Here is a 27,094-nt window from a genome sequence, read left to right as displayed (position 1 = left end):
AACGGAAAACAAGGTTGTCTTTGCGGAATATGTGCACCGTGAGTGGAGATTCAGCTTGATTGTGCGACAGTCTACCTTCATCTTACTAGCGACGGCAACAACCAATGGGTGGGACGTAAGACTGAGCGTGGCTAAGAGTTTCTCATTATTAGTTACCTTCACACTTTGACACAGCCGTGACAAGGCGAGTAGCGCGAGCTCAGGATAGCCAGTAGGAAGCGCACCTGAAGTAGCCCTGAAGAACCGGGTTGTAAATTTTGCCAGCCATAATGGAGCTAGGGGCGTTCTCAGTTACCAAATACCGGTGCAATAAGAGAGCAACAGTATTTGACAGTAAAATGACGCCCTATCCATCTAGAATATGACATTGATTGTCTCTGCATACGCATCCGTGAGGTCATCCCGGAAATGAAATCCGATAAGCGGATTAAAATTGTTGTGTTCCCGCCCGGGATCGAACCGGGGACCTTCTGCGTGTAAAGCAGACGTGATAACCGCTACACCACGGAAACGACGGATCGTCTGATGTGCCACCCGGAGACTCGTGGTAGCAACAGTTTTTCTTCTGTGTTAGCAAGGGCATCGGCTACGAGCTCTCTCCGATTCGTGAGGTTCCTATAGTACAAGAAGTCGATGAAAACAATCCAACCGCGACAGCCAGAGAGAACGCTGGGTGAGCTGCAGCCGTACATGGTGAGACCATCATCGGTGGCGTCATTCACATGCAGTGTGTTTTCGGAACGAACAGGCTCGTTGGTCTAGGGGTATGATTCCTGCTTCGGGTGCAGGAGGTCCCGGGTTCAAATCCCGGACGAGCCCTTGCGTTTTGTACAACGGTGTGCTAACAAACCGCATGGCGGCGGCTGTTTCGCGCATTTCCAGGCCTCCAAGTCAGCGCTAAATCCGACAACCAGTTCTGAAACAGTTTCATTTGAGCCATGTGCACCCTGCTGGTGGAACGTTTGAAGTTGATTTAAATGGTCACAGTAGAGATCGTAGCAAGTGTCTTGCTGAGTGCGACGAAAACGTGTTTCCGCCCGCAATCGATCCGGGGACCTTGTGCGTGTTAGGCAGACGTTATAACCGCTACACCACGGAAACTGCTACGCTCTGCCCTCCACATGTGATACAACTTGTAGGACGATCGCCATTGTGGCGTAAAAATCACAATGCCGGTATTTCGCATTCGTGTGAAACAATCGACAGCACCCTTGACTGCCTGAATGCCATGTCGAATAAGAGCTCAAGAAGTCATCGGAAACGCTCGAGGGAGAGTCCTCAGCAGCATCTGCTGCTCTTTCTTTCCTTACGAGATACCGTCGATTCGCGCAGTCGTTATTGCAAAAGATGTCACCAAAGGCGATCGCTTCGTTAGCGGCACGGCGCCTGGGCTCGGCGGCAGCTCTACATGGAGGCACCAGCAGCCCCAGCCCCTCCAGGCCGCCGCCGGCGCCACAGCGCAAGGAGTCGGCGCCCGCCCTGCAATGCCCCCTGTCGTTGCACATTCCACCCGCCCTTTATCCTCTCCATGTCTGACTCACTACCCTAAATGACGCTGTAGTCGACGTGCTTATTACTATCGCTTTTGGAAGAACCAAGGCGCAGTATTCTAGTGACGAACCGGTATTGCAAATTTGGATTAAGTAAAAATTTGTTGTGTGGTCGAGCGACACCCCCGTCTCGCTCTTCCTAGATGATCGCTGCTGCGCGGAGTAACTCCTAGCGCGCCGATGGCTTCAGAGTTGGTCTTCTCGAAGTTTTGCTTTTGCACTGCATTCCGCAATCTTATAGTTACGTGCTTCGGTTTCCCGACGTTCTTGTGTTTAGTGCGTTCGGCTTCTCTTAACCCTTAGCCACCGCTTGCCGAAATTTCCACACCGTCATCTGTTGATCTGCAGAGCTCGATGAAGGTACCGCGGCCGTTCCTGAGCTCGCGAAACGGCCGAATCTGTAGTTGTTTCCAGATCTCTCCCACACAACGGCCTCTCGGAAGCTTGGATTACAGGAGTACGCCACTACTCCCAGCCGCTGAATTACCTTTGAAGCAGAATGACATGAGCTACACGCAGCTCCGATTTTTTTTTTTTTTTTGGTGTCTGACCTACTTTGAAAGATTTTGTAGTCGATTTACTTACCACTATCGCTGTTGGAAGGAGGAAACCACGTGATAATCACACAGTATTCTAGAGACGATCAGGTAATGAAAATTTAGAATAAGTAAAACAGTATCAAAAGAAGTTGTGTGGTGGAGCGGCACATGCAATTCACGCTTCCTAGATGATCGTTGCTGCATAGAATAATTCTTTTGTCTGTGGCGTCTTCAGTATTCGTCTTCTGGAAGTTTTGCTTGCAATATATTCTTCAATATTTTCATTATGAGTTGGTGCTTGCTTTCCCGATGTTATTTTGTTTAGTGCATTCGCCTTCTCTTAACCCTGAGAAACCACATACGGAAACTGAGGCACTGCCGGCTGTTCATAAGCAGAGTTCGATGAAGTTATTTCGCTTTTTATTCGGTGCCTTTAATATTCTTCTCATCAGTGGTGAGTGCTGCCTGCAGAAAGCGCTTATCTTGCGAATTCACGTGAAAGTTTGTGTTCCCTGGGAGATGCACTACTTGTGATTAGCTTGAGTGGTGCGGGCAGGTGGCTCGTTGGTCTAGGGGTATGATTCCTGCTTTGGGTGCAGGAGGTCCCGGGTTCAAATCCCGGACGAGCCCTGCCATTTTGACCGTGCTGAAGAGTAGGTGGAACTCAGTCCCGGTTGCAGCTCCTCAATGAAGAGTAAGACGCCTGTTATATCACGTGGATATAACAAGAATCCGGCACCAGTAAAGTACGTAGGTGGAATTCGGTAGAAAGGCAGACGGTAATTTTTCTTGCAACGGAAAACAAGGTTGTCTTTGCGGAATATGTGCACCGTGAGTGGAGATTCAGCTTGATTGTGCGACAGTCTACCTTCATCTTACTAGCGACGGCAACAACCAATGGGTGGGACGTAAGACTGAGCGTGGCTAAGAGTTTCTCATTATTAGTTACCTTCACACTTTGACACAGCCGTGACAAGGCGAGTAGCGCGAGCTCAGGATAGCCAGTAGGAAGCGCACCTGAAGTAGCCCTGAAGAACCGGGTTGTAAATTTTGCCAGCCATAATGGAGCTAGGGGCGTTCTCAGTTACCAAATACCGGTGCAATAAGAGAGCAACAGTATTTGACAGTAAAATGACGCCCTATCCATCTAGAATATGACATTGATTGTCTCTGCATACGCATCCGTGAGGTCATCCCGGAAATGAAATCCGATAAGCGGATTAAAATTGTTGTGTTCCCGCCCGGGATCGAACCGGGGACCTTCTGCGTGTAAAGCAGACGTGATAACCGCTACACCACGGAAACGACGGATCGTCTGATGTGCCACCCGGAGACTCGTGGTAGCAACAGTTTTTCTTCTGTGTTAGCAAGGGCATCGGCTACGAGCTCTCTCCGATTCGTGAGGTTCCTATAGTACAAGAAGTCGATGAAAACAATCCAACCGCGACAGCCAGAGAGAACGCTGGGTGAGCTGCAGCCGTACATGGTGAGACCATCATCGGTGGCGTCATTCACATGCAGTGTGTTTTCGGAACGAACAGGCTCGTTGGTCTAGGGGTATGATTCCTGCTTCGGGTGCAGGAGGTCCCGGGTTCAAATCCCGGACGAGCCCTTGCGTTTTGTACAACGGTGTGCTAACAAACCGCATGGCGGCGGCTGTTTCGCGCATTTCCAGGCCTCCAAGTCAGCGCTAAATCCGACAACCAGTTCTGAAACAGTTTCATTTGAGCCATGTGCACCCTGCTGGTGGAACGTTTGAAGTTGATTTAAATGGTCACAGTAGAGATCGTAGCAAGTGTCTTGCTGAGTGCGACGAAAACGTGTTTCCGCCCGCAATCGATCCGGGGACCTTGTGCGTGTTAGGCAGACGTTATAACCGCTACACCACGGAAACTGCTACGCTCTGCCCTCCACATGTGATACAACTTGTAGGACGATCGCCATTGTGGCGTAAAAATCACAATGCCGGTATTTCGCATTCGTGTGAAACAATCGACAGCACCCTTGACTGCCTGAATGCCATGTCGAATAAGAGCTCAAGAAGTCATCGGAAACGCTCGAGGGAGAGTCCTCAGCAGCATCTGCTGCTCTTTCTTTCCTTACGAGATACCGTCGATTCGCGCAGTCGTTATTGCAAAAGATGTCACCAAAGGCGATCGCTTCGTTAGCGGCACGGCGCCTGGGCTCGGCGGCAGCTCTACATGGAGGCACCAGCAGCCCCAGCCCCTCCAGGCCGCCGCCGGCGCCACAGCGCAAGGAGTCGGCGCCCGCCCTGCAATGCCCCCTGTCGTTGCACATTCCACCCGCCCTTTATCCTCTCCATGTCTGACTCACTACCCTAAATGACGCTGTAGTCGACGTGCTTATTACTATCGCTTTTGGAAGAACCAAGGCGCAGTATTCTAGTGACGAACCGGTATTGCAAATTTGGATTAAGTAAAAATTTGTTGTGTGGTCGAGCGACACCCCCGTCTCGCTCTTCCTAGATGATCGCTGCTGCGCGGAGTAACTCCTAGCGCGCCGATGGCTTCAGAGTTGGTCTTCTCGAAGTTTTGCTTTTGCACTGCATTCCGCAATCTTATAGTTACGTGCTTCGGTTTCCCGACGTTCTTGTGTTTAGTGCGTTCGGCTTCTCTTAACCCTTAGCCACCGCTTGCCGAAATTTCCACACCGTCATCTGTTGATCTGCAGAGCTCGATGAAGGTACCGCGGCCGTTCCTGAGCTCGCGAAACGGCCGAATCTGTAGTTGTTTCCAGATCTCTCCCACACAACGGCCTCTCGGAAGCTTGGATTACAGGAGTACGCCACTACTCCCAGCCGCTGAATTACCTTTGAAGCAGAATGACATGAGCTACACGCAGCTCCGATTTTTTTTTTTTTTTTGGTGTCTGACCTACTTTGAAAGATTTTGTAGTCGATTTACTTACCACTATCGCTGTTGGAAGGAGGAAACCACGTGATAATCACACAGTATTCTAGAGACGATCAGGTAATGAAAATTTAGAATAAGTAAAACAGTATCAAAAGAAGTTGTGTGGTGGAGCGGCACATGCAATTCACGCTTCCTAGATGATCGTTGCTGCATAGAATAATTCTTTTGTCTGTGGCGTCTTCAGTATTCGTCTTCTGGAAGTTTTGCTTGCAATATATTCTTCAATATTTTCATTATGAGTTGGTGCTTGCTTTCCCGATGTTATTTTGTTTAGTGCATTCGCCTTCTCTTAACCCTGAGAAACCACATACGGAAACTGAGGCACTGCCGGCTGTTCATAAGCAGAGTTCGATGAAGTTATTTCGCTTTTTATTCGGTGCCTTTAATATTCTTCTCATCAGTGGTGAGTGCTGCCTGCAGAAAGCGCTTATCTTGCGAATTCACGTGAAAGTTTGTGTTCCCTGGGAGATGCACTACTTGTGATTAGCTTGAGTGGTGCGGGCAGGTGGCTCGTTGGTCTAGGGGTATGATTCCTGCTTTGGGTGCAGGAGGTCCCGGGTTCAAATCCCGGACGAGCCCTGCCATTTTGACCGTGCTGAAGAGTAGGTGGAACTCAGTCCCGGTTGCAGCTCCTCAATGAAGAGTAAGACGCCTGTTATATCACGTGGATATAACAAGAATCCGGCACCAGTAAAGTACGTAGGTGGAATTCGGTAGAAAGGCAGACGGTAATTTTTCTTGCAACGGAAAACAAGGTTGTCTTTGCGGAATATGTGCACCGTGAGTGGAGATTCAGCTTGATTGTGCGACAGTCTACCTTCATCTTACTAGCGACGGCAACAACCAATGGGTGGGACGTAAGACTGAGCGTGGCTAAGAGTTTCTCATTATTAGTTACCTTCACACTTTGACACAGCCGTGACAAGGCGAGTAGCGCGAGCTCAGGATAGCCAGTAGGAAGCGCACCTGAAGTAGCCCTGAAGAACCGGGTTGTAAATTTTGCCAGCCATAATGGAGCTAGGGGCGTTCTCAGTTACCAAATACCGGTGCAATAAGAGAGCAACAGTATTTGACAGTAAAATGACGCCCTATCCATCTAGAATATGACATTGATTGTCTCTGCATACGCATCCGTGAGGTCATCCCGGAAATGAAATCCGATAAGCGGATTAAAATTGTTGTGTTCCCGCCCGGGATCGAACCGGGGACCTTCTGCGTGTAAAGCAGACGTGATAACCGCTACACCACGGAAACGACGGATCGTCTGATGTGCCACCCGGAGACTCGTGGTAGCAACAGTTTTTCTTCTGTGTTAGCAAGGGCATCGGCTACGAGCTCTCTCCGATTCGTGAGGTTCCTATAGTACAAGAAGTCGATGAAAACAATCCAACCGCGACAGCCAGAGAGAACGCTGGGTGAGCTGCAGCCGTACATGGTGAGACCATCATCGGTGGCGTCATTCACATGCAGTGTGTTTTCGGAACGAACAGGCTCGTTGGTCTAGGGGTATGATTCCTGCTTCGGGTGCAGGAGGTCCCGGGTTCAAATCCCGGACGAGCCCTTGCGTTTTGTACAACGGTGTGCTAACAAACCGCATGGCGGCGGCTGTTTCGCGCATTTCCAGGCCTCCAAGTCAGCGCTAAATCCGACAACCAGTTCTGAAACAGTTTCATTTGAGCCATGTGCACCCTGCTGGTGGAACGTTTGAAGTTGATTTAAATGGTCACAGTAGAGATCGTAGCAAGTGTCTTGCTGAGTGCGACGAAAACGTGTTTCCGCCCGCAATCGATCCGGGGACCTTGTGCGTGTTAGGCAGACGTTATAACCGCTACACCACGGAAACTGCTACGCTCTGCCCTCCACATGTGATACAACTTGTAGGACGATCGCCATTGTGGCGTAAAAATCACAATGCCGGTATTTCGCATTCGTGTGAAACAATCGACAGCACCCTTGACTGCCTGAATGCCATGTCGAATAAGAGCTCAAGAAGTCATCGGAAACGCTCGAGGGAGAGTCCTCAGCAGCATCTGCTGCTCTTTCTTTCCTTACGAGATACCGTCGATTCGCGCAGTCGTTATTGCAAAAGATGTCACCAAAGGCGATCGCTTCGTTAGCGGCACGGCGCCTGGGCTCGGCGGCAGCTCTACATGGAGGCACCAGCAGCCCCAGCCCCTCCAGGCCGCCGCCGGCGCCACAGCGCAAGGAGTCGGCGCCCGCCCTGCAATGCCCCCTGTCGTTGCACATTCCACCCGCCCTTTATCCTCTCCATGTCTGACTCACTACCCTAAATGACGCTGTAGTCGACGTGCTTATTACTATCGCTTTTGGAAGAACCAAGGCGCAGTATTCTAGTGACGAACCGGTATTGCAAATTTGGATTAAGTAAAAATTTGTTGTGTGGTCGAGCGACACCCCCGTCTCGCTCTTCCTAGATGATCGCTGCTGCGCGGAGTAACTCCTAGCGCGCCGATGGCTTCAGAGTTGGTCTTCTCGAAGTTTTGCTTTTGCACTGCATTCCGCAATCTTATAGTTACGTGCTTCGGTTTCCCGACGTTCTTGTGTTTAGTGCGTTCGGCTTCTCTTAACCCTTAGCCACCGCTTGCCGAAATTTCCACACCGTCATCTGTTGATCTGCAGAGCTCGATGAAGGTACCGCGGCCGTTCCTGAGCTCGCGAAACGGCCGAATCTGTAGTTGTTTCCAGATCTCTCCCACACAACGGCCTCTCGGAAGCTTGGATTACAGGAGTACGCCACTACTCCCAGCCGCTGAATTACCTTTGAAGCAGAATGACATGAGCTACACGCAGCTCCGATTTTTTTTTTTTTTTTGGTGTCTGACCTACTTTGAAAGATTTTGTAGTCGATTTACTTACCACTATCGCTGTTGGAAGGAGGAAACCACGTGATAATCACACAGTATTCTAGAGACGATCAGGTAATGAAAATTTAGAATAAGTAAAACAGTATCAAAAGAAGTTGTGTGGTGGAGCGGCACATGCAATTCACGCTTCCTAGATGATCGTTGCTGCATAGAATAATTCTTTTGTCTGTGGCGTCTTCAGTATTCGTCTTCTGGAAGTTTTGCTTGCAATATATTCTTCAATATTTTCATTATGAGTTGGTGCTTGCTTTCCCGATGTTATTTTGTTTAGTGCATTCGCCTTCTCTTAACCCTGAGAAACCACATACGGAAACTGAGGCACTGCCGGCTGTTCATAAGCAGAGTTCGATGAAGTTATTTCGCTTTTTATTCGGTGCCTTTAATATTCTTCTCATCAGTGGTGAGTGCTGCCTGCAGAAAGCGCTTATCTTGCGAATTCACGTGAAAGTTTGTGTTCCCTGGGAGATGCACTACTTGTGATTAGCTTGAGTGGTGCGGGCAGGTGGCTCGTTGGTCTAGGGGTATGATTCCTGCTTTGGGTGCAGGAGGTCCCGGGTTCAAATCCCGGACGAGCCCTGCCATTTTGACCGTGCTGAAGAGTAGGTGGAACTCAGTCCCGGTTGCAGCTCCTCAATGAAGAGTAAGACGCCTGTTATATCACGTGGATATAACAAGAATCCGGCACCAGTAAAGTACGTAGGTGGAATTCGGTAGAAAGGCAGACGGTAATTTTTCTTGCAACGGAAAACAAGGTTGTCTTTGCGGAATATGTGCACCGTGAGTGGAGATTCAGCTTGATTGTGCGACAGTCTACCTTCATCTTACTAGCGACGGCAACAACCAATGGGTGGGACGTAAGACTGAGCGTGGCTAAGAGTTTCTCATTATTAGTTACCTTCACACTTTGACACAGCCGTGACAAGGCGAGTAGCGCGAGCTCAGGATAGCCAGTAGGAAGCGCACCTGAAGTAGCCCTGAAGAACCGGGTTGTAAATTTTGCCAGCCATAATGGAGCTAGGGGCGTTCTCAGTTACCAAATACCGGTGCAATAAGAGAGCAACAGTATTTGACAGTAAAATGACGCCCTATCCATCTAGAATATGACATTGATTGTCTCTGCATACGCATCCGTGAGGTCATCCCGGAAATGAAATCCGATAAGCGGATTAAAATTGTTGTGTTCCCGCCCGGGATCGAACCGGGGACCTTCTGCGTGTAAAGCAGACGTGATAACCGCTACACCACGGAAACGACGGATCGTCTGATGTGCCACCCGGAGACTCGTGGTAGCAACAGTTTTTCTTCTGTGTTAGCAAGGGCATCGGCTACGAGCTCTCTCCGATTCGTGAGGTTCCTATAGTACAAGAAGTCGATGAAAACAATCCAACCGCGACAGCCAGAGAGAACGCTGGGTGAGCTGCAGCCGTACATGGTGAGACCATCATCAGTGGCGTCATTCACATGCAGTGTGTTTTCGGAACGAACAGGCTCGTTGGTCTAGGGGTATGATTCCTGCTTCGGGTGCAGGAGGTCCCGGGTTCAAATCCCGGACGAGCCCTTGCGTTTTGTACAACGGTGTGCTAACAAACCGCATGGCGGCGGCTGTTTCGCGCATTTCCAGGCCTCCAAGTCAGCGCTAAATCCGACAACCAGTTCTGAAACAGTTTCATTTGAGCCATGTGCACCCTGCTGGTGGAACGTTTGAAGTTGATTTAAATGGTCACAGTAGAGATCGTAGCAAGTGTCTTGCTGAGTGCGACGAAAACGTGTTTCCGCCCGCAATCGAACCGGGGACCTTGTGCGTGTTAGGCAGACGTTATAACCGCTACACCACGGAAACTGCTACGCTCTGCCCTCCACATGTGATACAACTTGTAGGACGATCGCCATTGTGGCGTAAAAATCACAATGCCGGTATTTCGCATTCGTGTGAAACAATCGACAGCACCCTTGACTGCCTGAATGCCATGTCGAATAAGAGCTCAAGAAGTCATCGGAAACGCTCGAGGGAGAGTCCTCAGCAGCATCTGCTGCTCTTTCTTTCCTTACGAGATACCGTCGATTCGCGCAGTCGTTATTGCAAAAGATGTCACCAAAGGCGATCGCTTCGTTAGCGGCACGGCGCCTGGGCTCGGCGGCAGCTCTACATGGAGGCACCAGCAGCCCCAGCCCCTCCAGGCCGCCGCCGGCGCCACAGCGCAAGGAGTCGGCGCCCGCCCTGCAATGCCCCCTGTCGTTGCACATTCCACCCGCCCTTTATCCTCTCCATGTCTGACTCACTACCCTAAATGACGCTGTAGTCGACGTGCTTATTACTATCGCTTTTGGAAGAACCAAGGCGCAGTATTCTAGTGACGAACCGGTATTGCAAATTTGGATTAAGTAAAAATTTGTTGTGTGGTCGAGCGACACCCCCGTCTCGCTCTTCCTAGATGATCGCTGCTGCGCGGAGTAACTCCTAGCGCGCCGATGGCTTCAGAGTTGGTCTTCTCGAAGTTTTGCTTTTGCACTGCATTCCGCAATCTTATAGTTACGTGCTTCGGTTTCCCGACGTTCTTGTGTTTAGTGCGTTCGGCTTCTCTTAACCCTTAGCCACCGCTTGCCGAAATTTCCACACCGTCATCTGTTGATCTGCAGAGCTCGATGAAGGTACCGCGGCCGTTCCTGAGCTCGCGAAACGGCCGAATCTGTAGTTGTTTCCAGATCTCTCCCACACAACGGCCTCTCGGAAGCTTGGATTACAGGAGTACGCCACTACTCCCAGCCGCTGAATTACCTTTGAAGCAGAATGACATGAGCTACACGCAGCTCCGATTTTTTTTTTTTTTTTTTGGTGTCTGACCTACTTTGAAAGATTTTGTAGTCGATTTACTTACCACTATCGCTGTTGGAAGGAGGAAACCACGTGATAATCACACAGTATTCTAGAGACGATCAGGTAATGAAAATTTAGAATAAGTAAAACAGTATCAAAAGAAGTTGTGTGGTGGAGCGGCACATGCAATTCACGCTTCCTAGATGATCGTTGCTGCATAGAATAATTCTTTTGTCTGTGGCGTCTTCAGTATTCGTCTTCTGGAAGTTTTGCTTGCAATATATTCTTCAATATTTTCATTATGAGTTGGTGCTTGCTTTCCCGATGTTATTTTGTTTAGTGCATTCGCCTTCTCTTAACCCTGAGAAACCACATACGGAAACTGAGGCACTGCCGGCTGTTCATAAGCAGAGTTCGATGAAGTTATTTCGCTTTTTATTCGGTGCCTTTAATATTCTTCTCATCAGTGGTGAGTGCTGCCTGCAGAAAGCGCTTATCTTGCGAATTCACGTGAAAGTTTGTGTTCCCTGGGAGATGCACTACTTGTGATTAGCTTGAGTGGTGCGGGCAGGTGGCTCGTTGGTCTAGGGGTATGATTCCTGCTTTGGGTGCAGGAGGTCCCGGGTTCAAATCCCGGACGAGCCCTGCCATTTTGACCGTGCTGAAGAGTAGGTGGAACTCAGTCCCGGTTGCAGCTCCTCAATGAAGAGTAAGACGCCTGTTATATCACGTGGATATAACAAGAATCCGGCACCAGTAAAGTACGTAGGTGGAATTCGGTAGAAAGGCAGACGGTAATTTTTCTTGCAACGGAAAACAAGGTTGTCTTTGCGGAATATGTGCACCGTGAGTGGAGATTCAGCTTGATTGTGCGACAGTCTACCTTCATCTTACTAGCGACGGCAACAACCAATGGGTGGGACGTAAGACTGAGCGTGGCTAAGAGTTTCTCATTATTAGTTACCTTCACACTTTGACACAGCCGTGACAAGGCGAGTAGCGCGAGCTCAGGATAGCCAGTAGGAAGCGCACCTGAAGTAGCCCTGAAGAACCGGGTTGTAAATTTTGCCAGCCATAATGGAGCTAGGGGCGTTCTCAGTTACCAAATACCGGTGCAATAAGAGAGCAACAGTATTTGACAGTAAAATGACGCCCTATCCATCTAGAATATGACATTGATTGTCTCTGCATACGCATCCGTGAGGTCATCCCGGAAATGAAATCCGATAAGCGGATTAAAATTGTTGTGTTCCCGCCCGGGATCGAACCGGGGACCTTCTGCGTGTAAAGCAGACGTGATAACCGCTACACCACGGAAACGACGGATCGTCTGATGTGCCACCCGGAGACTCGTGGTAGCAACAGTTTTTCTTCTGTGTTAGCAAGGGCATCGGCTACGAGCTCTCTCCGATTCGTGAGGTTCCTATAGTACAAGAAGTCGATGAAAACAATCCAACCGCGACAGCCAGAGAGAACGCTGGGTGAGCTGCAGCCGTACATGGTGAGACCATCATCGGTGGCGTCATTCACATGCAGTGTGTTTTCGGAACGAACAGGCTCGTTGGTCTAGGGGTATGATTCCTGCTTCGGGTGCAGGAGGTCCCGGGTTCAAATCCCGGACGAGCCCTTGCGTTTTGTACAACGGTGTGCTAACAAACCGCATGGCGGCGGCTGTTTCGCGCATTTCCAGGCCTCCAAGTCAGCGCTAAATCCGACAACCAGTTCTGAAACAGTTTCATTTGAGCCATGTGCACCCTGCTGGTGGAACGTTTGAAGTTGATTTAAATGGTCACAGTAGAGATCGTAGCAAGTGTCTTGCTGAGTGCGACGAAAACGTGTTTCCGCCCGCAATCGAACCGGGGACCTTGTGCGTGTTAGGCAGACGTTATAACCGCTACACCACGGAAACTGCTACGCTCTGCCCTCCACATGTGATACAACTTGTAGGACGATCGCCATTGTGGCGTAAAAATCACAATGCCGGTATTTCGCATTCGTGTGAAACAATCGACAGCACCCTTGACTGCCTGAATGCCATGTCGAATAAGAGCTCAAGAAGTCATCGGAAACGCTCGAGGGAGAGTCCTCAGCAGCATCTGCTGCTCTTTCTTTCCTTACGAGATACCGTCGATTCGCGCAGTCGTTATTGCAAAAGATGTCACCAAAGGCGATCGCTTCGTTAGCGGCACGGCGCCTGGGCTCGGCGGCAGCTCTACATGGAGGCACCAGCAGCCCCAGCCCCTCCAGGCCGCCGCCGGCGCCACAGCGCAAGGAGTCGGCGCCCGCCCTGCAATGCCCCCTGTCGTTGCACATTCCACCCGCCCTTTATCCTCTCCATGTCTGACTCACTACCCTAAATGACGCTGTAGTCGACGTGCTTATTACTATCGCTTTTGGAAGAACCAAGGCGCAGTATTCTAGTGACGAACCGGTATTGCAAATTTGGATTAAGTAAAAATTTGTTGTGTGGTCGAGCGACACCCCCGTCTCGCTCTTCCTAGATGATCGCTGCTGCGCGGAGTAACTCCTAGCGCGCCGATGGCTTCAGAGTTGGTCTTCTCGAAGTTTTGCTTTTGCACTGCATTCCGCAATCTTATAGTTACGTGCTTCGGTTTCCCGACGTTCTTGTGTTTAGTGCGTTCGGCTTCTCTTAACCCTTAGCCACCGCTTGCCGAAATTTCCACACCGTCATCTGTTGATCTGCAGAGCTCGATGAAGGTACCGCGGCCGTTCCTGAGCTCGCGAAACGGCCGAATCTGTAGTTGTTTCCAGATCTCTCCCACACAACGGCCTCTCGGAAGCTTGGATTACAGGAGTACGCCACTACTCCCAGCCGCTGAATTACCTTTGAAGCAGAATGACATGAGCTACACGCAGCTCCGATTTTTTTTTTTTTTTTGGTGTCTGACCTACTTTGAAAGATTTTGTAGTCGATTTACTTACCACTATCGCTGTTGGAAGGAGGAAACCACGTGATAATCACACAGTATTCTAGAGACGATCAGGTAATGAAAATTTAGAATAAGTAAAACAGTATCAAAAGAAGTTGTGTGGTGGAGCGGCACATGCAATTCACGCTTCCTAGATGATCGTTGCTGCATAGAATAATTCTTTTGTCTGTGGCGTCTTCAGTATTCGTCTTCTGGAAGTTTTGCTTGCAATATATTCTTCAATATTTTCATTATGAGTTGGTGCTTGCTTTCCCGATGTTATTTTGTTTAGTGCATTCGCCTTCTCTTAACCCTGAGAAACCACATACGGAAACTGAGGCACTGCCGGCTGTTCATAAGCAGAGTTCGATGAAGTTATTTCGCTTTTTATTCGGTGCCTTTAATATTCTTCTCATCAGTGGTGAGTGCTGCCTGCAGAAAGCGCTTATCTTGCGAATTCACGTGAAAGTTTGTGTTCCCTGGGAGATGCACTACTTGTGATTAGCTTGAGTGGTGCGGGCAGGTGGCTCGTTGGTCTAGGGGTATGATTCCTGCTTTGGGTGCAGGAGGTCCCGGGTTCAAATCCCGGACGAGCCCTGCCATTTTGACCGTGCTGAAGAGTAGGTGGAACTCAGTCCCGGTTGCAGCTCCTCAATGAAGAGTAAGACGCCTGTTATATCACGTGGATATAACAAGAATCCGGCACCAGTAAAGTACGTAGGTGGAATTCGGTAGAAAGGCAGACGGTAATTTTTCTTGCAACGGAAAACAAGGTTGTCTTTGCGGAATATGTGCACCGTGAGTGGAGATTCAGCTTGATTGTGCGACAGTCTACCTTCATCTTACTAGCGACGGCAACAACCAATGGGTGGGACGTAAGACTGAGCGTGGCTAAGAGTTTCTCATTATTAGTTACCTTCACACTTTGACACAGCCGTGACAAGGCGAGTAGCGCGAGCTCAGGATAGCCAGTAGGAAGCGCACCTGAAGTAGCCCTGAAGAACCGGGTTGTAAATTTTGCCAGCCATAATGGAGCTAGGGGCGTTCTCAGTTACCAAATACCGGTGCAATAAGAGAGCAACAGTATTTGACAGTAAAATGACGCCCTATCCATCTAGAATATGACATTGATTGTCTCTGCATACGCATCCGTGAGGTCATCCCGGAAATGAAATCCGATAAGCGGATTAAAATTGTTGTGTTCCCGCCCGGGATCGAACCGGGGACCTTCTGCGTGTAAAGCAGACGTGATAACCGCTACACCACGGAAACGACGGATCGTCTGATGTGCCACCCGGAGACTCGTGGTAGCAACAGTTTTTCTTCTGTGTTAGCAAGGGCATCGGCTACGAGCTCTCTCCGATTCGTGAGGTTCCTATAGTACAAGAAGTCGATGAAAACAATCCAACCGCGACAGCCAGAGAGAACGCTGGGTGAGCTGCAGCCGTACATGGTGAGACCATCATCGGTGGCGTCATTCACATGCAGTGTGTTTTCGGAACGAACAGGCTCGTTGGTCTAGGGGTATGATTCCTGCTTCGGGTGCAGGAGGTCCCGGGTTCAAATCCCGGACGAGCCCTTGCGTTTTGTACAACGGTGTGCTAACAAACCGCATGGCGGCGGCTGTTTCGCGCATTTCCAGGCCTCCAAGTCAGCGCTAAATCCGACAACCAGTTCTGAAACAGTTTCATTTGAGCCATGTGCACCCTGCTGGTGGAACGTTTGAAGTTGATTTAAATGGTCACAGTAGAGATCGTAGCAAGTGTCTTGCTGAGTGCGACGAAAACGTGTTTCCGCCCGCAATCGAACCGGGGACCTTGTGCGTGTTAGGCAGACGTTATAACCGCTACACCACGGAAACTGCTACGCTCTGCCCTCCACATGTGATACAACTTGTAGGACGATCGCCATTGTGGCGTAAAAATCACAATGCCGGTATTTCGCATTCGTGTGAAACAATCGACAGCACCCTTGACTGCCTGAATGCCATGTCGAATAAGAGCTCAAGAAGTCATCGGAAACGCTCGAGGGAGAGTCCTCAGCAGCATCTGCTGCTCTTTCTTTCCTTACGAGATACCGTCGATTCGCGCAGTCGTTATTGCAAAAGATGTCACCAAAGGCGATCGCTTCGTTAGCGGCACGGCGCCTGGGCTCGGCGGCAGCTCTACATGGAGGCACCAGCAGCCCCAGCCCCTCCAGGCCGCCGCCGGCGCCACAGCGCAAGGAGTCGGCGCCCGCCCTGCAATGCCCCCTGTCGTTGCACATTCCACCCGCCCTTTATCCTCTCCATGTCTGACTCACTACCCTAAATGACGCTGTAGTCGACGTGCTTATTACTATCGCTTTTGGAAGAACCAAGGCGCAGTATTCTAGTGACGAACCGGTATTGCAAATTTGGATTAAGTAAAAATTTGTTGTGTGGTCGAGCGACACCCCCGTCTCGCTCTTCCTAGATGATCGCTGCTGCGCGGAGTAACTCCTAGCGCGCCGATGGCTTCAGAGTTGGTCTTCTCGAAGTTTTGCTTTTGCACTGCATTCCGCAATCTTATAGTTACGTGCTTCGGTTTCCCGACGTTCTTGTGTTTAGTGCGTTCGGCTTCTCTTAACCCTTAGCCACCGCTTGCCGAAATTTCCACACCGTCATCTGTTGATCTGCAGAGCTCGATGAAGGTACCGCGGCCGTTCCTGAGCTCGCGAAACGGCCGAATCTGTAGTTGTTTCCAGATCTCTCCCACACAACGGCCTCTCGGAAGCTTGGATTACAGGAGTACGCCACTACTCCCAGCCGCTGAATTACCTTTGAAGCAGAATGACATGAGCTACACGCAGCTCCGATTTTTTTTTTTTTTTTGGTGTCTGACCTACTTTGAAAGATTTTGTAGTCGATTTACTTACCACTATCGCTGTTGGAAGGAGGAAACCACGTGATAATCACACAGTATTCTAGAGACGATCAGGTAATGAAAATTTAGAATAAGTAAAACAGTATCAAAAGAAGTTGTGTGGTGGAGCGGCACATGCAATTCACGCTTCCTAGATGATCGTTGCTGCATAGAATAATTCTTTTGTCTGTGGCGTCTTCAGTATTCGTCTTCTGGAAGTTTTGCTTGCAATATATTCTTCAATATTTTCATTATGAGTTGGTGCTTGCTTTCCCGATGTTATTTTGTTTAGTGCATTCGCCTTCTCTTAACCCTGAGAAACCACATACGGAAACTGAGGCACTGCCGGCTGTTCATAAGCAGAGTTCGATGAAGTTATTTCGCTTTTTATTCGGTGCCTTTAATATTCTTCTCATCAGTGGTGAGTGCTGCCTGCAGAAAGCGCTTATCTTGCGAATTCACGTGAAAGTTTGTGTTCCCTGGGAGATGCACTACTTGTGATTAGCTTGAGTGGTGCGGGCAGGTGGCTCGTTGGTCTAGGGGTATGATTCCTGCTTTGGGTGCGGGAGGTCCCGGGTTCAAATCCCGGACGAGCCCTGCCATTTTGACCGTGCTGAAGAGTAGGTGGAACTCAGTCCCGGTTGCAGCTCCTCAATGAAGAGTAAGACGCCTGTTATATCACGTGGATATAACAAGAATCCGGCACCAGTAAAGTACGTAGGTGGAATTCGGTAGAAAGGCAGACGGTAATTTTTCTTGCAACGGAAAACAAGGTTGTCTTTGCGGAATATGTGCACCGTGAGTGGAGATTCAGCTTGATTGTGCGACAGTCTACCTTCATCTTACTAGCGACGGCAACAACCAATGGGTGGGACGTAAGACTGAGCGTGGCTAAGAGTTTCTCATTATTAGTTACCTTCACACTTTGACACAGCCGTGACAAGGCGAGTAGCGCGAGCTCAGGATAGCCAGTAGGAAGCGCACCTGAAGTAGCCCTGAAGAACCGGGTTGTAAATTTTGCCAGCCATAATGGAGCTAGGGGCGTTCTCAGTTACCAAATACCGGTGCAATAAGAGAGCAACAGTATTTGACAGTAAAATGACGCCCTATCCATCTAGAATATGACATTGATTGTCTCTGCATACGCATCCGTGAGGTCATCCCGGAAATGAAATCCGATAAGCGGATTAAAATTGTTGTGTTCCCGCCCGGGATCGAACCGGGGACCTTCTGCGTGTAAAGCAGACGTGATAACCGCTACACCACGGAAACGACGGATCGTCTGATGTGCCACCCGGAGACTCGTGGTAGCAACAGTTTTTCTTCTGTGTTAGCAAGGGCATCGGCTACGAGCTCTCTCCGATTCGTGAGGTTCCTATAGTACAAGAAGTCGATGAAAACAATCCAACCGCGACAGCCAGAGAGAACGCTGGGTGAGCTGCAGCCGTACATGGTGAGACCATCATCGGTGGCGTCATTCACATGCAGTGTGTTTTCGGAACGAACAGGCTCGTTGGTCTAGGGGTATGATTCCTGCTTCGGGTGCAGGAGGTCCCGGGTTCAAATCCCGGACGAGCCCTTGCGTTTTGTACAACGGTGTGCTAACAAACCGCATGGCGGCGGCTGTTTCGCGCATTTCCAGGCCTCCAAGTCAGCGCTAAATCCGACAACCAGTTCTGAAACAGTTTCATTTGAGCCATGTGCACCCTGCTGGTGGAACGTTTGAAGTTGATTTAAATGGTCACAGTAGAGATCGTAGCAAGTGTCTTGCTGAGTGCGACGAAAACGTGTTTCCGCCCGCAATCGATCCGGGGACCTTGTGCGTGTTAGGCAGACGTTATAACCGCTACACCACGGAAACTGCTACGCTCTGCCCTCCACATGTGATACAACTTGTAGGACGATCGCCATTGTGGCGTAAAAATCACAATGCCGGTATTTCGCATTCGTGTGAAACAATCGACAGCACCCTTGACTGCCTGAATGCCATGTCGAATAAGAGCTCAAGAAGTCATCGGAAACGCTCGAGGGAGAGTCCTCAGCAGCATCTGCTGCTCTTTCTTTCCTTACGAGATACCGTCGATTCGCGCAGTCGTTATTGCAAAAGATGTCACCAAAGGCGATCGCTTCGTTAGCGGCACGGCGCCTGGGCTCGGCGGCAGCTCTACATGGAGGCACCAGCAGCCCCAGCCCCTCCAGGCCGCCGCCGGCGCCACAGCGCAAGGAGTCGGCGCCCGCCCTGCAATGCCCCCTGTCGTTGCACATTCCACCCGCCCTTTATCCTCTCCATGTCTGACTCACTACCCTAAATGACGCTGTAGTCGACGTGCTTATTACTATCGCTTTTGGAAGAACCAAGGCGCAGTATTCTAGTGACGAACCGGTATTGCAAATTTGGATTAAGTAAAAATTTGTTGTGTGGTCGAGCGACACCCCCGTCTCGCTCTTCCTAGATGATCGCTGCTGCGCGGAGTAACTCCTAGCGCGCCGATGGCTTCAGAGTTGGTCTTCTCGAAGTTTTGCTTTTGCACTGCATTCCGCAATCTTATAGTTACGTGCTTCGGTTTCCCGACGTTCTTGTGTTTAGTGCGTTCGGCTTCTCTTAACCCTTAGCCACCGCTTGCCGAAATTTCCACACCGTCATCTGTTGATCTGCAGAGCTCGATGAAGGTACCGCGGCCGTTCCTGAGCTCGCGAAACGGCCGAATCTGTAGTTGTTTCCAGATCTCTCCCACACAACGGCCTCTCGGAAGCTTGGATTACAGGAGTACGCCACTACTCCCAGCCGCTGAATTACCTTTGAAGCAGAATGACATGAGCTACACGCAGCTCCGATTTTTTTTTTTTTTTTGGTGTCTGACCTACTTTGAAAGATTTTGTAGTCGATTTACTTACCACTATCGCTGTTGGAAGGAGGAAACCACGTGATAATCACACAGTATTCTAGAGACGATCAGGTAATGAAAATTTAGAATAAGTAAAACAGTATCAAAAGAAGTTGTGTGGTGGAGCGGCACATGCAATTCACGCTTCCTAGATGATCGTTGCTGCATAGAATAATTCTTTTGTCTGTGGCGTCTTCAGTATTCGTCTTCTGGAAGTTTTGCTTGCAATATATTCTTCAATATTTTCATTATGAGTTGGTGCTTGCTTTCCCGATGTTATTTTGTTTAGTGCATTCGCCTTCTCTTAACCCTGAGAAACCACATACGGAAACTGAGGCACTGCCGGCTGTTCATAAGCAGAGTTCGATGAAGTTATTTCGCTTTTTATTCGGTGCCTTTAATATTCTTCTCATCAGTGGTGAGTGCTGCCTGCAGAAAGCGCTTATCTTGCGAATTCACGTGAAAGTTTGTGTTCCCTGGGAGATGCACTACTTGTGATTAGCTTGAGTGGTGCGGGCAGGTGGCTCGTTGGTCTAGGGGTATGATTCCTGCTTTGGGTGCAGGAGGTCCCGGGTTCAAATCCCGGACGAGCCCTGCCATTTTGACCGTGCTGAAGAGTAGGTGGAACTCAGTCCCGGTTGCAGCTCCTCAATGAAGAGTAAGACGCCTGTTATATCACGTGGATATAACAAGAATCCGGCACCAGTAAAGTACGTAGGTGGAATTCGGTAGAAAGGCAGACGGTAATTTTTCTTGCAACGGAAAACAAGGTTGTCTTTGCGGAATATGTGCACCGTGAGTGGAGATTCAGCTTGATTGTGCGACAGTCTACCTTCATCTTACTAGCGACGGCAACAACCAATGGGTGGGACGTAAGACTGAGCGTGGCTAAGAGTTTCTCATTATTAGTTACCTTCACACTTTGACACAGCCGTGACAAGGCGAGTAGCGCGAGCTCAGGATAGCCAGTAGGAAGCGCACCTGAAGTAGCCCTGAAGAACCGGGTTGTAAATTTTGCCAGCCATAATGGAGCTAGGGGCGTTCTCAGTTACCAAATACCGGTGCAATAAGAGAGCAACAGTATTTGACAGTAAAATGACGCCCTATCCATCTAGAATATGACATTGATTGTCTCTGCATACGCATCCGTGAGGTCATCCCGGAAATGAAATCCGATAAGCGGATTAAAATTGTTGTGTTCCCGCCCGGGATCGAACCGGGGACCTTCTGCGTGTAAAGCAGACGTGATAACCGCTACACCACGGAAACGACGGATCGTCTGATGTGCCACCCGGAGACTCGTGGTAGCAACAGTTTTTCTTCTGTGTTAGCAAGGGCATCGGCTACGAGCTCTCTCCGATTCGTGAGGTTCCTATAGTACAAGAAGTCGATGAAAACAATCCAACCGCGACAGCCAGAGAGAACGCTGGGTGAGCTGCAGCCGTACATGGTGAGACCATCATCGGTGGCGTCATTCACATGCAGTGTGTTTTCGGAACGAACAGGCTCGTTGGTCTAGGGGTATGATTCCTGCTTCGGGTGCAGGAGGTCCCGGGTTCAAATCCCGGACGAGCCCTTGCGTTTTGTACAACGGTGTGCTAACAAACCGCATGGCGGCGGCTGTTTCGCGCATTTCCAGGCCTCCAAGTCAGCGCTAAATCCGACAACCAGTTCTGAAACAGTTTCATTTGAGCCATGTGCACCCTGCTGGTGGAACGTTTGAAGTTGATTTAAATGGTCACAGTAGAGATCGTAGCAAGTGTCTTGCTGAGTGCGACGAAAACGTGTTTCCGCCCGCAATCGATCCGGGGACCTTGTGCGTGTTAGGCAGACGTTATAACCGCTACACCACGGAAACTGCTACGCTCTGCCCTCCACATGTGATACAACTTGTAGGACGATCGCCATTGTGGCGTAAAAATCACAATGCCGGTATTTCGCATTCGTGTGAAACAATCGACAGCACCCTTGACTGCCTGAATGCCATGTCGAATAAGAGCTCAAGAAGTCATCGGAAACGCTCGAGGGAGAGTCCTCAGCAGCATCTGCTGCTCTTTCTTTCCTTACGAGATACCGTCGATTCGCGCAGTCGTTATTGCAAAAGATGTCACCAAAGGCGATCGCTTCGTTAGCGGCACGGCGCCTGGGCTCGGCGGCAGTACAAGAAGTCGATGAAAACAATCCAACCGCGACAGCCAGAGAGAACGCTGGGTGAGCTGCAGCCGTACATGGTGAGACCATCCTCGGTGGCGTCATTCACATGCAGTGTGTTTTCGGAACGAACAGGCTCGTTGGTCTAGGGGTATGATTCCTGCTTCGGGTGCAGGAGGTCCCGGGTTCAAATCCCGGACGAGCCCTTGCGTTTTGTACAACGGTGTGCTAACAAACCGCATGGCGGCGGCTGTTTCGCGCATTTCCAGGCCTCCAAGTCAGCGCTAAATCCGACAACCAGTTCTGAAACAGTTTCATTTGAGCCATGTGCACCCTGCTGGTGGAACGTTTGAAGTTGATTTAAATGGTCACAGTAGAGATCGTAGCAAGTGTCTTGCTGAGTGCGACGAAAACGTGTTTCCGCCCGCAATCGATCCGGGGACCTTGTGCGTGTTAGGCAGACGTTATAACCGCTACACCACGGAAACTGCTACGCTCTGCCCTCCACATGTGATACAACTTGTAGGACGATCGCCATTGTGGCGTAAAAATCACAATGCCGGTATTTCGCATTCGTGTGAAACAATCGACAGCACCCTTGACTGCCTGAATGCCATGTCGAATAAGAGCTCAAGAAGTCATCGGAAACGCTCGAGGGAGAGTCCTCAGCAGCATCTGCTGCTCTTTCTTTCCTTACGAGATACAGTCGATTCGCGCAGTCGTTATTGCAAAAGATGTCACCAAAGGCGATCGCTTCGTTAGCGGCACGGCGCCTGGGCTCGGCGGCAGTACAAGAAGTCGATGAAAACAATCCAACCGCGACAGCCAGAGAGAACGCTGGGTGAGCTGCAGCCGTACATGGTGAGACCATCCTCGGTGGCGTCATTCACATGCAGTGTGTTTTCGGAACGAACAGGCTCGTTGGTCTAGGGGTATGATTCCTGCTTCGGGTGCAGGAGGTCCCGGGTTCAAATCCCGGACGAGCCCTTGCGTTTTGTACAACGGTGTGCTAACAAACCGCATGGCGGCGGCTGTTTCGCGCATTTCCAGGCCTCCAAGTCAGCGCTAAATCCGACAACCAGTTCTGAAACAGTTTCATTTGAGCCATGTGCACCCTGCTGGTGGAACGTTTGAAGTTGATTTAAATGGTCACAGTAGAGATCGTAGCAAGTGTCTTGCTGAGTGCGACGAAAACGTGTTTCCGCCCGCAATCGATCCGGGGACCTTGTGCGTGTTAGGCAGACGTTATAACCGCTACACCACGGAAACTGCTACGCTCTGCCCTCCACATGTGATACAACTTGTAGGACGATCGCCATTGTGGCGTAAAAATCACAATGCCGGTATTTCGCATTCGTGTGAAACAATCGACAGCACCCTTGACTGCCTGAATGCCATGTCGAATAAGAGCTCAAGAAGTCATCGGAAACGCTCGAGGGAGAGTCCTCAGCAGCATCTGCTGCTCTTTCTTTCCTTACGAGATACCGTCGATTCGCGCAGTCGTTATTGCAAAAGATGTCACCAAAGGCGATCGCTTCGTTAGCGGCACGGCGCCTGGGCTCGGCGGCAGTACAAGAAGTCGATGAAAACAATCCAACCGCGACAGCCAGAGAGAACGCTGGGTGAGCTGCAGCCGTACATGATGAGACCATCCTCGGTGGCGTCATTCACATGCAGTGTGTTTTCGGAACGAACAGGCTCGTTGGTCTAGGGGTATGATTCCTGCTTCGGGTGCAGGAGGTCCCGGGTTCAAATCCCGGACGAGCCCTTGCGTTTTGTACAACGGTGTGCTAACAAACCGCATGGCGGCGGCTGTTTCGCGCATTTCCAGGCCTCCAAGTCAGCGCTAAATCCGACAACCAGTTCTGAAACAGTTTCATTTGAGCCATGTGCACCCTGCTGGTGGAACGTTTGAAGTTGATTTAAATGGTCACAGTAGAGATCGTAGCAAGTGTCTTGCTGAGTGCGACGAAAACGTGTTTCCGCCCGCAATCGATCCGGGGACCTTGTGCGTGTTAGGCAGACGTTATAACCGCTACACCACGGAAACTGCTACGCTCTGCCCTCCACATGTGATACAACTTGTAGGACGATCGCCATTGTGGCGTAAAAATCACAATGCCGGTATTTCGCATTCGTGTGAAACAATCGACAGCACCCTTGACTGCCTGAATGCCATGTCGAATAAGAGCTCAAGAAGTCATCGGAAACGCTCGAGGGAGAGTCCTCAGCAGCATCTGCTGCTCTTTCTTTCCTTACGAGATACCGTCGATTCGCGCAGTCGTTATTGCAAAAGATGTCACCAAAGGCGATCGCTTCGTTAGCGGCACGGCGCCTGGGCTCGGCGGCAGCTCTACATGGAGGCACCAGCAGCCCCAGCCCCTCCAGGCCGCCGCCGGCGCCACAGCGCAAGGAGTCGACGCCCGCCCTGCAATGCCCCCTGTCGTTGCACATTCCACCCGCCCTTTATCCTCTCCATGTCTGACTCACTACCCTAAATGACGCTGTAGTCGACGTGCTTATTACTATCGCTTTTGGAAGAACCAAGGCGCAGTATTCTAGTGACGAACCGGTATTGCAAATTTGGATTAAGTAAAAATTTGTTGTGTGGTCGAGCGACACCCCCGTCTCGCTCTTCCTAGATGATCGCTGCTGCGCGGAGTAACTCCTAGCGCGCCGATGGCTTCAGAGTTGGTCTTCTCGAAGTTTTGCTTTTGCACTGCATTCCGCAATCTTATAGTTACGTGCTTCGGTTTCCCGACGTTCTTGTGTTTAGTGCGTTCGGCTTCTCTTAACCCTTAGCCACCGCTTGCCGAAATTTCCACACCGTCATCTGTTGATCTGCAGAGCTCGATGAAGGTACCGCGGCCGTTCCTGAGCTCGCGAAACGGCCGAATCTGTAGTTGTTTCCAGATCTCTCCCACACAACGGCCTCTCGGAAGCTTGGATTACAGGAGTACGCCACTACTCCCAGCCGCTGAATTACCTTTGAAGCAGAATGACATGAGCTACACGCAGCTCCGATTTTTTTTTTTTTTTTGGTGTCTGACCTACTTTGAAAGATTTTGTAGTCGATTTACTTACCACTATCGCTGTTGGAAGGAGGAAACCACGTGATAATCACACAGTATTCTAGAGACGATCAGGTAATGAAAATTTAGAATAAGTAAAACAGTATCAAAAGAAGTTGTGTGGTGGAGCGGCACATGCAATTCACGCTTCCTAGATGATCGTTGCTGCATAGAATAATTCTTTTGTCTGTGGCGTCTTCAGTATTCGTCTTCTGGAAGTTTTGCTTGCAATATATTCTTCAATATTTTCATTATGAGTTGGTGCTTGCTTTCCCGATGTTATTTTGTTTAGTGCATTCGCCTTCTCTTAACCCTGAGAAACCACATACGGAAACTGAGGCACTGCCGGCTGTTCATAAGCAGAGTTCGATGAAGTTATTTCGCTTTTTATTCGGTGCCTTTAATATTCTTCTCATCAGTGGTGAGTGCTGCCTGCAGAAAGCGCTTATCTTGCGAATTCACGTGAAAGTTTGTGTTCCCTGGGAGATGCACTACTTGTGATTAGCTTGAGTGGTGCGGGCAGGTGGCTCGTTGGTCTAGGGGTATGATTCCTGCTTTGGGTGCAGGAGGTCCCGGGTTCAAATCCCGGACGAGCCCTGCCATTTTGACCGTGCTGAAGAGTAGGTGGAACTCAGTCCCGGTTGCAGCTCCTCAATGAAGAGTAAGACGCCTGTTATATCACGTGGATATAACAAGAATCCGGCACCAGTAAAGTACGTAGGTGGAATTCGGTAGAAAGGCAGACGGTAATTTTTCTTGCAACGGAAAACAAGGTTGTCTTTGCGGAATATGTGCACCGTGAGTGGAGATTCAGCTTGATTGTGCGACAGTCTACCTTCATCTTACTAGCGACGGCAACAACCAATGGGTGGGACGTAAGACTGAGCGTGGCTAAGAGTTTCTCATTATTAGTTACCTTCACACTTTGACACAGCCGTGACAAGGCGAGTAGCGCGAGCTCAGGATAGCCAGTAGGAAGCGCACCTGAAGTAGCCCTGAAGAACCGGGTTGTAAATTTTGCCAGCCATAATGGAGCTAGGGGCGTTCTCAGTTACCAAATACCGGTGCAATAAGAGAGCAACAGTATTTGACAGTAAAATGACGCCCTATCCATCTAGAATATGACATTGATTGTCTCTGCATACGCATCCGTGAGGTCATCCCGGAAATGAAATCCGATAAGCGGATTAAAATTGTTGTGTTCCCGCCCGGGATCGAACCGGGGACCTTCTGCGTGTAAAGCAGACGTGATAACCGCTACACCACGGAAACGACGGATCGTCTGATGTGCCACCCGGAGACTCGTGGTAGCAACAGTTTTTCTTCTGTGTTAGCAAGGGCATCGGCTACGAGCTCTCTCCGATTCGTGAGGTTCCTATAGTACAAGAAGTCGATGAAAACAATCCAACCGCGACAGCCAGAGAGAACGCTGGGTGAGCTGCAGCCGTACATGGTGAGACCATCATCGGTGGCGTCATTCACATGCAGTGTGTTTTCGGAACGAACAGGCTCGTTGGTCTAGGGGTATGATTCCTGCTTCGGGTGCAGGAGGTCCCGGGTTCAAATCCCGGACGAGCCCTTGCGTTTTGTACAACGGTGTGCTAACAAACCGCATGGCGGCGGCTGTTTCGCGCATTTCCAGGCCTCCAAGTCAGCGCTAAATCCGACAACCAGTTCTGAAACAGTTTCATTTGAGCCATGTGCACCCTGCTGGTGGAACGTTTGAAGTTGATTTAAATGGTCACAGTAGAGATCGTAGCAAGTGTCTTGCTGAGTGCGACGAAAACGTGTTTCCGCCCGCAATCGAACCGGGGACCTTGTGCGTGTTAGGCAGACGTTATAACCGCTACACCACGGAAACTGCTACGCTCTGCCCTCCACATGTGATACAACTTGTAGGACGATCGCCATTGTGGCGTAAAAATCACAATGCCGGTATTTCGCATTCGTGTGAAACAATCGACAGCACCCTTGACTGCCTGAATGCCATGTCGAATAAGAGCTCAAGAAGTCATCGGAAACGCTCGAGGGAGAGTCCTCAGCAGCATCTGCTGCTCTTTCTTTCCTTACGAGATACCGTCGATTCGCGCAGTCGTTATTGCAAAAGATGTCACCAAAGGCGATCGCTTCGTTAGCGGCACGGCGCCTGGGCTCGGCGGCAGCTCTACATGGAGGCACCAGCAGCCCCAGCCCCTCCAGGCCGCCGCCGGCGCCACAGCGCAAGGAGTCGGCGCCCGCCCTGCAATGCCCCCTGTCGTTGCACATTCCACCCGCCCTTTATCCTCTCCATGTCTGACTCACTACCCTAAATGACGCTGTAGTCGACGTGCTTATTACTATCGCTTTTGGAAGAACCAAGGCGCAGTATTCTAGTGACGAACCGGTATTGCAAATTTGGATTAAGTAAAAATTTGTTGTGTGGTCGAGCGACACCCCCGTCTCGCTCTTCCTAG

At 50.1% G+C, this 27,094-nt stretch overlaps 29 non-coding genes across 29 annotated transcripts; 20 read left to right on the top strand and 9 right to left on the bottom strand.

The window, feature by feature from the left end:
- Positions 1 to 439: 439 nt before the first annotated feature.
- Trnav-uac (transfer RNA valine (anticodon UAC)) lies at positions 440 to 512 on the bottom strand. Its single transcript has one exon. It is a non-coding gene; the product is annotated as a tRNA-Val (tRNA).
- Positions 513 to 747: 235 nt separating this feature from the next.
- Positions 748 to 819, top strand: Trnap-cgg (transfer RNA proline (anticodon CGG)). The gene has a single exon. It is a non-coding gene; the product is annotated as a tRNA-Pro (tRNA).
- Positions 820 to 2,647: 1,828 nt separating this feature from the next.
- Positions 2,648 to 2,719, top strand: Trnap-ugg (transfer RNA proline (anticodon UGG)). The gene has a single exon. It is a non-coding gene; the product is annotated as a tRNA-Pro (tRNA).
- Positions 2,720 to 3,321: 602 nt separating this feature from the next.
- Positions 3,322 to 3,394, bottom strand: Trnav-uac (transfer RNA valine (anticodon UAC)). Its single transcript has one exon. It is a non-coding gene; the product is annotated as a tRNA-Val (tRNA).
- A 235-nt stretch (positions 3,395 to 3,629) lies between these two features.
- On the top strand, positions 3,630 to 3,701 carry Trnap-cgg (transfer RNA proline (anticodon CGG)). The gene has a single exon. It is a non-coding gene; the product is annotated as a tRNA-Pro (tRNA).
- A 1,828-nt stretch (positions 3,702 to 5,529) lies between these two features.
- Trnap-ugg (transfer RNA proline (anticodon UGG)) lies at positions 5,530 to 5,601 on the top strand. The gene has a single exon. It is a non-coding gene; the product is annotated as a tRNA-Pro (tRNA).
- Positions 5,602 to 6,203: 602 nt separating this feature from the next.
- Trnav-uac (transfer RNA valine (anticodon UAC)) lies at positions 6,204 to 6,276 on the bottom strand. The gene has a single exon. It is a non-coding gene; the product is annotated as a tRNA-Val (tRNA).
- Positions 6,277 to 6,511: 235 nt separating this feature from the next.
- On the top strand, positions 6,512 to 6,583 carry Trnap-cgg (transfer RNA proline (anticodon CGG)). Its single transcript has one exon. It is a non-coding gene; the product is annotated as a tRNA-Pro (tRNA).
- A 1,828-nt stretch (positions 6,584 to 8,411) lies between these two features.
- Trnap-ugg (transfer RNA proline (anticodon UGG)) lies at positions 8,412 to 8,483 on the top strand. Its single transcript has one exon. It is a non-coding gene; the product is annotated as a tRNA-Pro (tRNA).
- Positions 8,484 to 9,085: 602 nt separating this feature from the next.
- Positions 9,086 to 9,158, bottom strand: Trnav-uac (transfer RNA valine (anticodon UAC)). Its single transcript has one exon. It is a non-coding gene; the product is annotated as a tRNA-Val (tRNA).
- Positions 9,159 to 9,393: 235 nt separating this feature from the next.
- Positions 9,394 to 9,465, top strand: Trnap-cgg (transfer RNA proline (anticodon CGG)). The gene has a single exon. It is a non-coding gene; the product is annotated as a tRNA-Pro (tRNA).
- Positions 9,466 to 11,295: 1,830 nt separating this feature from the next.
- Trnap-ugg (transfer RNA proline (anticodon UGG)) lies at positions 11,296 to 11,367 on the top strand. The gene has a single exon. It is a non-coding gene; the product is annotated as a tRNA-Pro (tRNA).
- A 602-nt stretch (positions 11,368 to 11,969) lies between these two features.
- On the bottom strand, positions 11,970 to 12,042 carry Trnav-uac (transfer RNA valine (anticodon UAC)). Its single transcript has one exon. It is a non-coding gene; the product is annotated as a tRNA-Val (tRNA).
- Positions 12,043 to 12,277: 235 nt separating this feature from the next.
- Trnap-cgg (transfer RNA proline (anticodon CGG)) lies at positions 12,278 to 12,349 on the top strand. The gene has a single exon. It is a non-coding gene; the product is annotated as a tRNA-Pro (tRNA).
- A 1,828-nt stretch (positions 12,350 to 14,177) lies between these two features.
- Trnap-ugg (transfer RNA proline (anticodon UGG)) lies at positions 14,178 to 14,249 on the top strand. Its single transcript has one exon. It is a non-coding gene; the product is annotated as a tRNA-Pro (tRNA).
- A 602-nt stretch (positions 14,250 to 14,851) lies between these two features.
- Positions 14,852 to 14,924, bottom strand: Trnav-uac (transfer RNA valine (anticodon UAC)). The gene has a single exon. It is a non-coding gene; the product is annotated as a tRNA-Val (tRNA).
- Positions 14,925 to 15,159: 235 nt separating this feature from the next.
- On the top strand, positions 15,160 to 15,231 carry Trnap-cgg (transfer RNA proline (anticodon CGG)). The gene has a single exon. It is a non-coding gene; the product is annotated as a tRNA-Pro (tRNA).
- A 1,828-nt stretch (positions 15,232 to 17,059) lies between these two features.
- Trnap-ugg (transfer RNA proline (anticodon UGG)) lies at positions 17,060 to 17,131 on the top strand. Its single transcript has one exon. It is a non-coding gene; the product is annotated as a tRNA-Pro (tRNA).
- Positions 17,132 to 17,733: 602 nt separating this feature from the next.
- Positions 17,734 to 17,806, bottom strand: Trnav-uac (transfer RNA valine (anticodon UAC)). The gene has a single exon. It is a non-coding gene; the product is annotated as a tRNA-Val (tRNA).
- A 235-nt stretch (positions 17,807 to 18,041) lies between these two features.
- Trnap-cgg (transfer RNA proline (anticodon CGG)) lies at positions 18,042 to 18,113 on the top strand. The gene has a single exon. It is a non-coding gene; the product is annotated as a tRNA-Pro (tRNA).
- Positions 18,114 to 19,941: 1,828 nt separating this feature from the next.
- Positions 19,942 to 20,013, top strand: Trnap-ugg (transfer RNA proline (anticodon UGG)). Its single transcript has one exon. It is a non-coding gene; the product is annotated as a tRNA-Pro (tRNA).
- A 602-nt stretch (positions 20,014 to 20,615) lies between these two features.
- Trnav-uac (transfer RNA valine (anticodon UAC)) lies at positions 20,616 to 20,688 on the bottom strand. Its single transcript has one exon. It is a non-coding gene; the product is annotated as a tRNA-Val (tRNA).
- Positions 20,689 to 20,923: 235 nt separating this feature from the next.
- On the top strand, positions 20,924 to 20,995 carry Trnap-cgg (transfer RNA proline (anticodon CGG)). The gene has a single exon. It is a non-coding gene; the product is annotated as a tRNA-Pro (tRNA).
- A 709-nt stretch (positions 20,996 to 21,704) lies between these two features.
- Positions 21,705 to 21,776, top strand: Trnap-cgg (transfer RNA proline (anticodon CGG)). Its single transcript has one exon. It is a non-coding gene; the product is annotated as a tRNA-Pro (tRNA).
- A 709-nt stretch (positions 21,777 to 22,485) lies between these two features.
- Positions 22,486 to 22,557, top strand: Trnap-cgg (transfer RNA proline (anticodon CGG)). The gene has a single exon. It is a non-coding gene; the product is annotated as a tRNA-Pro (tRNA).
- Positions 22,558 to 23,266: 709 nt separating this feature from the next.
- Positions 23,267 to 23,338, top strand: Trnap-cgg (transfer RNA proline (anticodon CGG)). The gene has a single exon. It is a non-coding gene; the product is annotated as a tRNA-Pro (tRNA).
- Positions 23,339 to 25,166: 1,828 nt separating this feature from the next.
- On the top strand, positions 25,167 to 25,238 carry Trnap-ugg (transfer RNA proline (anticodon UGG)). Its single transcript has one exon. It is a non-coding gene; the product is annotated as a tRNA-Pro (tRNA).
- A 602-nt stretch (positions 25,239 to 25,840) lies between these two features.
- On the bottom strand, positions 25,841 to 25,913 carry Trnav-uac (transfer RNA valine (anticodon UAC)). Its single transcript has one exon. It is a non-coding gene; the product is annotated as a tRNA-Val (tRNA).
- Positions 25,914 to 26,148: 235 nt separating this feature from the next.
- On the top strand, positions 26,149 to 26,220 carry Trnap-cgg (transfer RNA proline (anticodon CGG)). The gene has a single exon. It is a non-coding gene; the product is annotated as a tRNA-Pro (tRNA).
- The last annotated feature ends 874 nt before the right edge of the window (positions 26,221 to 27,094 follow it).

This window comes from Schistocerca nitens, chromosome 2 (assembly GCF_023898315.1).
Source record: "Schistocerca nitens isolate TAMUIC-IGC-003100 chromosome 2, iqSchNite1.1, whole genome shotgun sequence".
NCBI classification, from domain to species: domain Eukaryota; kingdom Metazoa; phylum Arthropoda; class Insecta; order Orthoptera; family Acrididae; genus Schistocerca; species Schistocerca nitens.
This window is presented reverse-complemented; position numbering and strand designations above follow the sequence as displayed.